Source organism: Budorcas taxicolor, chromosome 5, assembly GCF_023091745.1.
Source record: "Budorcas taxicolor isolate Tak-1 chromosome 5, Takin1.1, whole genome shotgun sequence".
In the NCBI taxonomy this organism is placed as follows: domain Eukaryota; kingdom Metazoa; phylum Chordata; class Mammalia; order Artiodactyla; family Bovidae; genus Budorcas; species Budorcas taxicolor.
This window is the reverse complement of record NC_068914.1, coordinates 149,171,423-149,177,422: the sequence shown is the minus strand read 5'-3', so window position 1 is coordinate 149,177,422 and position 6,000 is coordinate 149,171,423.

Here is a 6,000-nt window from a genome sequence, read left to right as displayed (position 1 = left end):
CCCTGTGGTTCTTCTTTACATCTATTTCTCGGCTAAGAATTTTTAAATTCGTCTCAGGAGAGTCTGTATTTATTTCATAAAGCATTTTCTTCTAATAGCTTGGTGGTGTAATCCCAACATCTGAGTGATTTTAGGTTGTCTTCGGAGTTGAGATTTTTCTTGTTCTTTGTATGGCAAGTGTTTTTAGATTGTATTCAGGACATTTACAATATTATGTTATCAGATTCTAGGTTTCATTTAAATCCTATGGAGAATGTTGATATTTTTCTCCTAGCAGACAACCGACCCATTTTATAATTTCAGGCCACAAGTTCAGACAAACCTTTTTGTGGGTTATGGCTTGAATGTTAGTTCTATTTTCAAAGCCTTTGCGGTGCTATTTGAAATTTTCTTGCACTGGTGCTGCTCAGCAGACAGCCTGGAATCCGGGTGGTGATCTATCTCATCATTCAGTTCTCAAAGTTTTTAGTAAGACGTTTAAGATCAGATCCATGCTGCCACATCTCTGGAGTAAGTCTAGGGGCTCACAAACTATTTTGTGGTACAGGTTCCAGCTTTTCCCTCTCTATGATTTCCCTAGTTCTTTCCGTGTCTCCCATTTTTGGTCCTTTAACCAGAAATCTGGGGATTTATTTTCCCTTCTCAGTGTACTTACCTCAACTACTCTTTTTAAAAATTTTGCTCGTTTCATTTTATTTCCTCAGCCTGGGAAAGCATCTTCCTGTACTCTGTCTGGCTAACTAATATTAATTTTTCAGGTCTTAGCTTATACATCATCTTATCCTAAAAGCCTTCCATTATTGTCATATCAATTATGTTTATCTCTTTTCCATAGGACCCAGCATAGCTTATAGTTATATATGTATTTGTTTATTGATCTAATATATCTCTCCTACTAGCCAGGGGATGATATCATGTGTCTTGTTAATCTTTACGTAATATTTCTATATTTTAAACAGTGTATGACACAAAAGACACACTCAATACATATTTATTTATTTAGTTTCCTTCCATCTACCCACCCATGCATCCATGTCCTGCCTCACTTCCCAAAAGATATTAAGATCCTCATATTCAAATATGGCCTTGGCTTTTAACAATAAAATTAAATCTTATCTTTTTATTACTTTATCATTTATAAAACATTCTCGCATTTCCTTTTTTTGTGTGTGCCTGATTTTATGAAGTTGAGAGGGAGAAGGGTAAAAAAATAACCGAACCTTACATCTCAAGGAACTAGAAAAAGAAGAGCAATGTAAGCCCAAAGTTAGTAGAAGGAACAAAATAACAAAAATCAGAGGAGAAATAAATGAAATAGACACTAAAAAGGCAATGAAAAAAATTAATAAAGCTAAGAGCATTTTTAAAAAGATAAGCAAAATAGATAAACCTTCAGTCAAACTAACCAAGAATAAAAGAGAGAAGACTCAGATAAAATTAGAAATGAAAGAGGAGATATTGTAACTAATGCCACACAAATACAAAGAATCATAAGCAACTACTACGAACAACTATATGCAAAAAAAAAAAAAAATCAGACAACTTATAAGAAATGGCAAAATCCTGGAAACATTAGTCTATCAAGACTAAATCATAAAGAAATAGAAAACCTGAACAGATCAATTACTAGTAAGGAGACTGAAGCCATAATCAAAAATCTCCCAACAGGGAGTTTGGGGTGGACATGTACATGCTGCTGTACTTAAAATGGATAATCAACAAGGACTTGCTACAGTTTTTAAAATTTCAAACTATATTACAATGCTATAGTACTCAGAAGAGTATAGTACTAGCATAAAAAAAATGAAACAGAATAGAGAGCCCAGAAATAGATCCACACATCTAAGGTCAATTAATTTATGACAAAGGAACCAAGAATATACAATGGGCAAAGGATAGACTCTTCAATAAATGGTGCTGGGGAGACTGCACAGTTGCAGGCAAAAGAATAAAACTGCACCCTCATTTTAAACCACTCACAAAATTCAACTTGAAATGGATTAAAAACGCTAATGTTAAGATCTGAAACCATAAAACTCCTACAAGAAAACAGGGCATAAGCTCCATGACATTGGTCCTAGCAATGATATGTTTGGATTTGACACCAAAAGAAAGGCAACGAAAGCAGAGATAAACAAGCGGGACTACAAAGGAAAAAGCTTCTGCTCAGAAAAGGAAACCATCAACCTTGGGCTTCCCTGGTGGCTCAGACAGTAAAGAATCCACCTGCAATGTTGGAGACCTGGGTTTGATTCCTGGGTTTGGAAGATCCCCTGGAGGAGGGCATGGCAAACCACTCCAGTATTCTTGCCCAGAGAATCCCCATGGACAGAGGAGACTGGCGGGCTATAGTCAAAGGGGTTGCAAAGAGTCAGACAGAACTTGGTGACTAAGCCCATAGCACAATTAAAAGGCAACTTATGGAGTGGGAGAAAATATTTGCAAATCAGTTCAGTTCAGTTGCTCAGTGGTATCCGACTCTTTGTGACCCCATGAATTGCAGCACGCCAGGCCTCCCTGTCCATCACCAACTCCCGGAGTTCACTCAAATTCATGTCCATTGAGTCGGTGATGCCATCCAGCCATCTCATCCTCTGTCGTCCCCTTCTTCTCCTGCCCCCAATCCCTCCCAGCATCAGGGTCTTTTCCAATGAGTCAACTCTTCGCATGAAGTGGCCAAAGTATTGGAGCTTCAGCTTTAGCATCAGTCCTTCCAAGGAACACCCAGGACTGATCTCTTTTAGAATGGACTGGTTGGATCTCCTTGCAGTCCAAGGAACTCTCAAGAGTCTTCTCTAACACCACAGTTCAAAAGCATCAATTCTTCGGCGCTCAGCTTTCTTCACAGACCAACTCTCACATCCATACATGACCACTGGAAAAACCATAGCCTTGACTAGATGGACCTTTGTTGGCAAAGTAATGTCTATGCTTTTCGATATGCTCTCTAGGTTGGTCATAACTTTCCTTCCAAGGAGTAAGCGTCTTTTAATTTCATGGCTGCAGTCACCATCTGCAGTGATTTTGGAGCCTCCAAAAATAAAGTCTGACACTCCTTCCACAGTTTCCCCATCTATTTCCCATGAAGTGATGGGACCAGATGCCATGATCTTCGTTTTCTGAATGTTGAGCTTTAAGCCAACTTTTTCACTCTCCTCTTTCACTTTCATCAAGAGGCTTTTTAGTTCCTCTTCACTTTCTGCCATAAGGGTGGTGTCATCTGCATATCTGAGGTTCTTGATATTTCTCCCGGCAATCATGATTCCAGCTTGTGCTTCTTCCAGCAGCGTTTGTCATGATGTACTCTGCATAGAAGTTAAATAAACAGGGTGACAGTATATAGCCTTGATGTACTCCTTGTCCTATTTGGAACCAGTCTGTTGTTCCATGTCTAGTTCTAACTGTTGCTTCCTGACCTGCATATAGGTTTCTCAAGAGGCAGATCAGGTGGTCTGGTATTCCCATCTCTTTCAGAATTTTCCACAGTTTCTTGTGATCCACACAGTCAAAGGCTTTGGCATAGTCAATACTGGACTATAAGCCTATATAATTCAGAGTATTCAAAGATAATATACAGCAGCCGAAATGAAGGAAGTAGCTCTATTTGTATCAATATGGCTGAATCTCAAAAGCATCGTATTGAGTTTTAAAAAAGCGAGTTGTTAGGATTTCTCTGGTGGTCCAGTGGTTAAAGACTCCACAGTCCCAATGCAGGGGATTCCCTGGTGGCTCAGAGGGTAAAGAGTCTGCCTGCAATGCAGGAGATCTGAGTTCGATCTCTGGGTCAGGAAGATCCCCTGGAGCAGGAACCTGGAGGGCTACAGTCTATAGGGTCGCAAAGAGTCGGATATGACTGAGCGACTTCACTTTCACTTTCCCAATGCAGGGAGCCTGGGTTCCATCTCTCCTATGGAAACCAGATCCCACATGCCACAACTAAGAGTTCACATGCCATAGCTAAAGATCTCACATGTTGCAACTAAGAACAGCCAAATAAAAAAATTATTTTTTAAAAGCAAGCTGTTGAATGATACTCAGAAGATAATGCTTTCCTTATGAAAGCTTTTGCACATCTTGGTATGACACATTTTATGGCTACACTATATAGAGATGGATACACACTCTACAGACATGCCTTAGAACTATAAACAAGCCCATGAGAATGAAGAACATCGAAACCAAGACAGCAATCGCTACTTGGGAGAGAGAGATATACTGGCAGCAGTGTTTCTCCCCATCCTGCATCCGTGCTTTTTGCTATGTAACTTTAGGAACACTTCTCATCAAGACAGTGAACCTATTCCCTCACTCCTAGAAGATACAATGGGTTTGCAAATTGCTTTAACCAACAGCATGTAGTACAAGTGACATGTGTCATTTCTGAATCTAGGCCTCAGAAGCATTGCACGATTCCACTGTCTATTCTAACCAACCTGCTTCCGCAGGTAAGCAAGTCTGGGCCAGCCTCATGGAGAAGGAGACCCAGTTGGGGGACTATCCAGATGTCCCAGCTGAGGTCAGCCTATTCCAGCCTGCAGCCAGCCGACCTCCAAACACCCGAGAGAGACGATGATCTTCAGAGCTATCCACCTGACCTCTGAGGCCCGTCTGAAAACTCATGAAAGAGCCCAGGTAAGACCAGAGCAACTGAGGTGACCAAGGAGCTGTAAGGAGTCAGAAGGCTTTACTGTCTCAGCCACTAAGTGTCTGGGTGGTTTGCTACTGAAGTAGCCGATATAAAGGGGGAGTATGGAATGGGGGAGGAGCAGAAGGGACAAGCGGCCAATTGTATTGTTCATGTTTCATGTCTTAAAAAAAGAGAGACCTGGGACTTCCCTGATGGTCCAGTGGTGAAGAATCCACCTTGCAGAGGATGCTGGTTCCATTCCTGATCAAGGAACTAAGATTCCACATGCCGCAGGACAACTAAGCCCACACACCATAATAAGAGGGTCTGTGCGCCCCCAACGAAGAGCCCAGTCCTGCAACTAAGACGCGATGCAGCCAAATAAATTTTTTAAAAACACAGAGACCTGAAGCAAACATAGCAAAATGTTAAAATTTCACAAACACAAGGAGTAGAAAAATGAGGACTGGCTATCTAATTCTCCTAATGCTCCTAACTCTGTATGCTTGAAGTATTTCACATTAAAAGAAACCTTACATGGAAGAGTAAATATCCAGTGTGCTATGCCAGACAAGATGGCCAAGATGATTTTTTAGAAAGTATTTTATTATTATTTTGACTGCACCACCCAGCACATGGGATCCTAGTTTCCTGATCAGGCATCAAACCTGTGACCCCTGCATTGGAAGCCTGGAGTCTTAATCACTGGACCACCAGGGAGGCCCTGGCCAAGAAGATTTTAAAGAGAAGAACAAAAGGAAGAAGCTGCCCTCTCACCTCCTCCCTCCTTCACTGGCACCACACACACACAGAGCAGAGCAAGCGCATCAGGGATGGTAGAGTTCCTATCCTCTTCTCTCATCCCCGGGACGTCTTCCCTAACCTCCTGGCACTGGATCCCTTGCCAGCTTTTAATCCTCCAGCCTTAGTGAGTCATCCGCGAGACAGCACACATCTGATCAGCTCTCAGACAGGAGATCCTCAGAGATGAGCCAGGAGAGTATCACAGGGGTGAATTCTATACGGCTGCTTTGGGGGCAGCAGACCTGAAACCTCATAACTACTTCATACTATTGTTATGTTCAAAATCCAGGTTCACCCGATAAAAATGTGAGTCCTTCCTGCCGCACTCAAATACGGGGTTAGTCACCTCCCCTGTGACTTCCTCCTGACACTCTAACCTGCCCCATCCTTTGTGTCTGAAGTTGCTGCCACTCCTGGCAAAGGTGGCAGTGTGTGTCTGCCAGGAGACTTGTGCCGGCCCATCGAGAGAGACGAGGGCTCCCAGCGGATATGCACTTTATGCCAGAGAGGGGCAGGGCCAAGCTGACTGCTCTCGAGGGGCTCAGCATCCCGCTCGGCCCAATGTGTCG